This window comes from Mandrillus leucophaeus, unplaced genomic scaffold (assembly GCF_000951045.1).
Source record: "Mandrillus leucophaeus isolate KB7577 unplaced genomic scaffold, Mleu.le_1.0 Scaffold512, whole genome shotgun sequence".
Taxonomy (NCBI): Eukaryota; Metazoa; Chordata; class Mammalia; order Primates; family Cercopithecidae; genus Mandrillus; species Mandrillus leucophaeus.
In genome coordinates, this window is record NW_012105498.1 from 896,433 (window position 1) to 904,495 (window position 8,063).

Here is an 8,063-nt window from a genome sequence, read left to right on the forward strand (position 1 = left end):
AATTAAAACTAAGATACTGGCTTTCATCAGTTTGGCAAAGATCAACAAGTTTAACCATAAATATTTTGGCCAGGATGTGGAGAAACATTCTCAAAGTTTATAGGAAGACAAATTGGTACCATCGTTTTAGATAACAGATTTTTTTGTCTTTTTTTTTTTTTTTTTTTTTTGAGACAGGGTCTCATTCTGTCACCCAGGTTTAGTGCAGTGGCCTGATCTCACCTCACTGCAACCTCTGCCTCCCAGTTTCAAGCAATTCTCGTGCTTCAACCTCCCGAGTAGCTGGGATCACATGTGCATACCACCACACCTGGCTAATTTTTGTATTTTTAGCTGAGACAAGGTTTTGCCATGTTGGCCAGACTGGCCTCAAACTCCTGGCCTCAAGCCATCTGCCCTCGCTTCAGCCTCCCAAAGTGCTGGGATTATAGGCATGAGCCACCACATTTGGCCTAGAGAATAATTTCTTAATATTTATCAAGCATGACCAAAATTTTGACTCAGCATTTTAATTTATCCTACAGAAATACACATGCAAAGATATATACAAAGAATATTCATTGCAGTATCATAACATAAGCATCCCAAAAGATGGGAAATAGCCAAAATGCCTATCAACAGGGTGATGGTTATGTAAACTGCAGTGTATCCATAAAATGTAATCCTACAGAGCCATTAAAAAGAATAATGCAGGCTGCGTGCACTGGTTCACATCTGTAATCCCAGCACTTTGGGAGGCCGAGGCAAGTGGATCATTTGAGGCCAGGAGTTCCAAGAACAGCCTGGGCAATATGGTGAAACCCTGTCTCTACTAAAAATACAAAAATTAGCTGGACGTGGTGATGCACGCCTGTGATCCCAGCTACTCAGGAGTCTTGAGACACAAGACTCAGTTGAGTCCAAGTGACAGAGATTGCAGTGAGCTGAGATCGCGCCACTGCACTCCAGCCTGGGCATCAGAAGGAAACTGTCTTGAAAAAAAAAGTGATATGGAAAGAGCTCTGAAATAAAGTTGAAAAGTGAAGTGCAGAGCAGTGTATGTAGTATGTTATAATTTTTATAAAATTTTAAAAAATAAGTACATATAAAGTATTAAAATATCTCTGGAGTGATATACAGGGGTTAAAGGGAGTGGTTGCCATTGAGGATGTGAGTGAGGGACAAGGGATTCAGAGTGGTAGAGAGACCACTCTGGCAAAGTTTTTTCATCAGGCACAGAGCAATGGTTAAGCAAGTTATGGTAGATCACCTTGACAATGAGTCTGTTAAATCTCATATATCAATCCGATGTCTATTGCATCTCAAAGCAGTCCTGTGGGATGGCATTGTTTATCTCTAACAGAGAGGCAAATTGATGATGGATGAGATTGAGTGTCTGGTTGAGGTCCATGTATTGTTAGAAGCAATAGGAATTATGAATCCAGGCCTATCTGGCACCAGCTCCCTGCAGCCTGGCTGGAAAGTATCTCAGCTGTAAAATATATCCCATTGTATTCCAAGTATCACTCATGTCTATGCTCTTTCCCCACTAGACTGAGAGCTTCTTGAGGAGAAGAGCCACCCATCACTTCATCATCAGCCACTATCACAATGACTAGCATGTGACAAGTGTTCAGTAAAAGTTTATTGACTTGAACAGTTAGATGATTTTCTTTAAGCAATCAGATATTTATGAGATATAAATGCCACAATCTGCCATCTTTTCTAAAAGGTAGACTATTTTGATTTGTGTCCTCATCACACCAAGCAATTTAAGAAAGAAAAAACAGGATGGTGAGTGTAAAAACTACAGCTGCAGAATTCAGGAGCAGGTTGTTTTCTTTGATGGTGTTTGGTTTTCCAGGGCATGAAAGAAGAATTCAAAACTTTCTACAAACACTTGCCTCTCCACAGAACTGACAAGGCTAAGTGTGAAACAGACTCTGCACTTTATCCTGTGAAAGGTTTTACTAGAGAGCTCTTGTTTCTAGCTCCATTTAGACTGCTCAGAGCAGAAGTTGGCCCCAGCCTGTTTGCCCCTGGAGGATTCCCATCACATGTCAGTGTTGTACGTGTCCCCACTAGCTCTAGTGACCTGCCCCTGCGATGTGCTGCAAATACTACACTCAACGGCAAAGTGTCCAGCCTCTGGAAAACTGGTATTGAGAGACTACCAGAGCATTAAAAGCTCTTAAGGGGCACTCTAAAGTTACTGGGAATTTTCTAGAACAGTGCTTAAAGCAATATTTAGTTTCTTGAATCTGTAAGAAAGACACTCTTTTATTGGTCTCCCCTAATTTCCCAGCTTCTCTGAAAGCATGAGTCAGCCAATGGAAGAACAGTGGGGAGGTGAGTCTATCAATTTAGACTCAACCTTCGGGATTATTAACTTAGAATCTCAGAGAATTCCTTCGCTAGGATCACTGGGACAAAGCAGAATGGTGTAACGGAAATAGCACAGATAGAAAGCAGATTAACCTGAGTTTAAAACTAGCTTCTGTCAACAACCAGTCATGTGACCTTGGGCAAGTTACTTCACTTCTTCAAGGCTTTGGGTCACCATTTTGCAATATTCTTGTGGAAATGTGATAGGTCATCATCAGCACAGTTCCAGGGACAAGAAACCTTTTTTTTCTTTTTTTTTCTTAGAGATAGGGTCTTGCTCTGTTGCCCAGGCTGGGATGTAGTGGCACAATCATGGCCTATTGCAGCCTCAAACTCCTGGGTTCAAGCCATCCCCCCCACTCATCCTCCTGTAACTACAGGCATGGGTCACCATGCTCGACTACTTTTTAAGAAAATTATTGTCCAGGCATGGTGGCTCATGTCTGTAATCCCAGCACTTTGGGAGGCAAAGGTGGACAGATCACCTGAGGTTGGGAGTTCGAGACCAGCCTGACCAACATAGTGAAACCCCACTACTAAAAGTACAAAAAATAGCTAGGTGTGGTGGTGCGTGCCTGTAGTCCCAGCCAGCTGGGAGGCTGAGACAGAAGTATCGCTTGAACTGGAGGCAGAGGTTGCAGTGAGCAGAGATCATGCCACTGCACTCCAGCCTCGGCAACAGAGTGAGACTCTTGTCTCAAAAAAAAAAAATGGTTTTTTGTACAGATAGGGTCTTACTGTGTTGCCCTGGCTGGTCTCGAGGACTGGTCTCAAGTGATCCTCTCACCTCAGTCTCCCAAAGTGCTGAAATTACAGACATGAACCACCACACCTAGCCTCCACCAACAATAAATCTTGTTGAGCAAAATGAGTGAATAACATACTTAAGATGACAAGCATATAGAGGACCTTAATAAATATTAATTCTTCATCTGGATAAAGGCCAGAATTTCAAAATAAATACATAAATAAATAAATATTCATTATCTTCCCACTCTCTGCCCTTCTTACCTTCAGTTCAGGCTATACGTAGCCCTTCAGTGAATTTTTCCCCTTCAAGGCCACTTCCAAAGGTCACCAAGACCTATTTTTAACCAGAAAAAAAATAAATAAATAAACAAGAATTAATGAAACACCAGCCTGGCCAACATGGCAAAACCTCGTCTCTACTCAAAATACAAAAACTAGCTGGGCGTGGTGGCGCGCAACTGTAATCCCAGCTACTTGGAAGGCTGAGGCAGGAGAATCACTTGAACCCGGGAGGCGGAGGTTGCAGTGAGCTGAGATCGTGCCACTGCACTCCAGCCTGGGTGGCAGTGAGACTCTGTCTCAAAAAAAAAAAAACAATTATTGAAAGCAAAGAGGAAACATGAAGTGGAAATGTATTCACTTTCGGTTTCTAAGTCCCTAAAAATGGCCTTGATTTTCTGTTTGTTTGGTCAAGAACGGACCTATCCATGTTGTTTAACAGAGAAAAAGTTTAATTTTGATTTTAAAACCCATTTATCTATAGTGTTACAAAATGGGTTTCAGATAAACAACAGACAGCAGCCATTGCCAAACAGTGCATTCGAAACTCTTTGTACTTTTCTTATGTAGTCACCATGGCTCAGTAGTTCAGTACGTGACTTCAACCTCTGACCAACCTAGATTAGAGTCCAAACTTGTCACTTATTTTCCTTATGGGCTTGGGCAATTTTCTTAATTTGTCTGACCCTCAGTATGCTCATCTGCAGAATGTGGCTAACAAGGGTACCCACCTCATGATTTTCATAAGGATTAGATGAAATAATTGCCATGCCTACTATGGTGTCTGACGCAAGGTTCCTGTCAACTAATTGTAGCTATTATTATCATCATCTCATTAATATAAACCCATGAGGGAGCTACTTCTATTTTACAGGGAAAGAAACAGAATCTTGGATGATGAATATAAAAATATTTAGTACAGCAAGAGGCGGTGACTCATGCCTGTAATCCCAGCACTTTGGGAGGCCAAGACAGGTGGATCACTTGAGGTCAGGGGTTTGAGACCAGCCTGACCAACATGGTGAAACCCTGTCTCTACTAAAAATACAAAAATTAGCCAGGCGTGGTGGCGTGCGCCTGTAGTTCCAGCTACTTGGGAGGCTGAGGCAGGAGAATCATTTGAACATGAAGGCGGAGGTTGCAGTGAGCCAAGATTGTGCCGCTGCACTCTAGCCTGGGTGACAGAGCAAAACTCCATCTGAAACAAACAAACAAACAAATGAACACACAAAAAACATAAAAGTATTTAGTACATCACCAAGCAAATAGTAAAAACCCATAGGTGAGCTTAAAAAAAAAAATTCAACAGTCTCCAGCCTGGAGATCAGGAGTACTGACCCTCTATTCTTTGCAGGCATTTTGTGTAGGAAGAAGAAACTGAAAACGGCCTGTTGACTTGTCTGTCTATCCTCATATGTTAGGAGGAAATGGTCAGAGTTCCTGTACAGCTACTATGTAGGCACTGCAGTTGTTCAGTAAGTACTTGTTAATCAAATAAATGGAGGGGTGAGCACACAGGAGCTCTGGTCTGGATGTTCCCAGTCAGGAGCTGCACTCGCACTCATTTCTGCTCCAGTCCCCCTATCTTCATTGCTACTTCATTCCTCACCTTAAAGTTTCAGGAAAATCCACAGAAGGTCTTCATTGGAAGATGAGAGGATGTAAACAAAAACCTGAGCCTTCCTTGAGATGTCAACCCTGAAAATTATATCCAAAGTTCAAAAAAATGTGCCACCCACATCTAATTGAGAAACTGTGGTAGACTATTAAAGTTGGGGACTAGAAAGACTGTAACAGTCTTGAGGATGAGCAGGTCTCATATTGCTTTAGAAAGAAACAGTTTAAAGTCTGAATAAATCAATGGTTAAGCTTTGGAGACCTTAGTTTAAACAAACATATCTTGACCTACAACAGAAATATAAACATGACCCTAAAAACACATTTGCAAATGATTTTCTTGGCCACAGACATAGAAGAGTACAAAACTATGATCCCCAAAAGAACCCTTAGGTTTGGACTTTATTTTGTAAAATAAATTTGAGAGGCCTCTTAGGGATCATAGTTTTGAACTGTTTTATATTTGTGACAGGAGAAAACATATAGGAAAGAAATTTTAAAATTTAAACATGAAAGCATGTTTGTGAGAGAAACATTAGAAGGAAGAAAATGAAAGTCTATAATAGTGGCTTTAGGGTCAGACAATCCAAGCTAGAATGCTAGAATTCTGGCCCAATTAATTACTAGTAGGTGAGACTGAGCAAGTCATACAAATATACAACTACACACACACACAGACACACACACACACACACGATTGTAAGATTAAATAGATGGTTACTGTTAATTACCATAATGATGCATAGTACACAGAATGTGCTTAGTAAATAATCTTTTTTTCTGCTTTTTTATTTTTATTTTTAAAGAAACAGGTCTCAGGCTGGTCTGAAACTCCTGGCCTCAAGCAATCCTCCTGCCTCAGCCTCCCAAAGTGGTGGGATTATGGCATGAGCTACCACACTCAGTCAATGATAGTTTCTATTATCAGAGAAAGAACAGAAAGAGAGGCCAATCCCTTGACAATAATTTCTCATCCACCAGAGTTCCCAGACAGTCACCAGAAGCAGTGTTTTATTGCTATGTTTACAAGGAATTGCCTAGAAGACAAGCACCTGTGATGTGGGGACAGCATGAGATTTAGGATTAGAAGAATCTAGGCCCCCAGTTCTGACCCTAACACTTTCAGGCAATGTGTACTTGAACTAATCACATATCATCTCTTGAGATTTGGATTCCCCATCTGAAAATGAGTCCCAGGATTTTTCTGAGTACTAAGAGAAATAATGTGGGTTATAGCCGTTTATAAATTGTGACACTCTTAACTGTAGCGAGTCCTTTAGTCTGGCCCTGTAATAGTCTTGCCCTAAGAAAGTACATATAGTCCTGTAAGGTAAGGTGCCAGGTTTCCCATCAGATGGGCTGCAGAGGTCTCATGACCTACCAGCCACACTTATCTCAGATGCCAGGCCACTGACATTTCAGGGTAGAAGGGGACCTAAAGGAGAACTCTGACACAAAAAAAGTTCAAAGTCAGCTGTCCCAGGCCAGTCAAGCAAGGAACTTTTCACCATCTCACCCTGATCAGAAAAGCTCACCTGTACCCTCAACATTTTCACATAAGAAATCTTTCCTAAGGGATCCAAGAATTTGAAGGAAAAAGAGGGGCTAGAGTAGTGACAGCAGACTTTTCATCCTCATACCCATGCAAATAGTTAGCATGTTTCCTGAGCTATTTCTTACAGCAGCAGTGTGCTGTCATGCAAAAAAGCTTGAGTGACTCAAGGCTTGGCTAAAACCCTCCATTCTTTAATCAATGTGTGACCCTCAGTTGATTGCCACTTCCTTTGAATTATGGCTGCTTCTTGAAGCTAAGCAAAGTCACCAATGTAGAGGAGACACATCTTCCAAGTTCACCCGGTTGCTCTTAAAAGGCAGACTTTTTTTCTTTTTTTTTTTTTTTGAGACAAGGTCTCACTTCATCACCCAGACTGTAATACAGTGTTGCAATCATAGCTCTCTATATCCTCAAATTCCTGGAATCAAGTGAACATCCTACCTCAGCCTCCCAAGTTGTAGGGATTACAGGGGTAAAACAGCATGCCCTGCAGAAGTCACATTTTTAGTTTCCAAATAGGTTTCACCTCAAATTGTTCTTTGAATGTTTTTCTTGAGTTAGTCTAGTGTCCCCCCTTTTTTTGTAAGCTCCAGCTCTATCTTCTTTTTCTTTCTTTCTTTTTTTTTGAGACGGAGTCTTGCTCTGTTGCCCAGGCTGGAGTGCAGTGGCGAGATCTCGGCTCACTGCAACCTCCGCCTCCCGGGTTCACATCATTCTCCTGCCTCAGCCTCCCAAGTAGCTGGGACTACAGGCACCCGCCACCTCGCCTGGCTAGTTTTTTGTATTTTTTAGTAGAGACGGGGTCTATCTTCTTTATTTGACAATTTAGTACCAAGGCCTGAACCCAGCACATAGTATGGTCACAATACATATTTGTACAGTGACTTCCTATAGGAATTAATCTACAACTCACTGTAATCTCCTTGATCAAGCCCCCAAAGTACCCAGCAGAATGCATAGCAGATGCTGAAGAAACACAAATTGATTAATTTATCTGTGTCATATTTATCATCTCTTCCTCCTGCTTCACCGGCATCTTCTCTTCTTTGGGAAGTTGAAATTTCCTGCTGTGTTTTCTACTTCTCAACTTCCACCAATGACTGGTACAAGCTGCCATACTCTTGGAGACTTCTGGAATCTCCCTTTATAGGAAGGGTTGCTCGATTTAGCAAATAAAAATATAGGACACCAAGATAAAAATGAATTTTAGATAAACAATGAATAAAAATTGTATAAGTATAAATATGTCCCATTCAACATTTGGGTTATATTTATACCAAAAAAATTTTCATTGCTCATCTGAAATTCAAATGTAACAGTGCATTTTATCTGGCAACCTTATTTACAGGATCTCACAAGTATTGACACTAACATAGAAGTTGTCATTTCTCGTAACTACACCTTTTAGGCTCTGTGCTATTTACTTATTTATTTATTTATTTATTTATTTATTTATTTATTTATTTATTTATAGAGATGAGGTCTCACTTTGTTGCCC

At 40.9% G+C, this 8,063-nt stretch overlaps 1 pseudogene; it reads left to right on the forward strand.

Moving 5' to 3' along the window:
- Nucleotides 1-1,846: 1,846 nt before the first annotated feature.
- The window catches only part of LOC105551257, a 19,434-nt pseudogene continuing 13,217 nt past the window's right edge, over nt 1,847-8,063 (forward strand).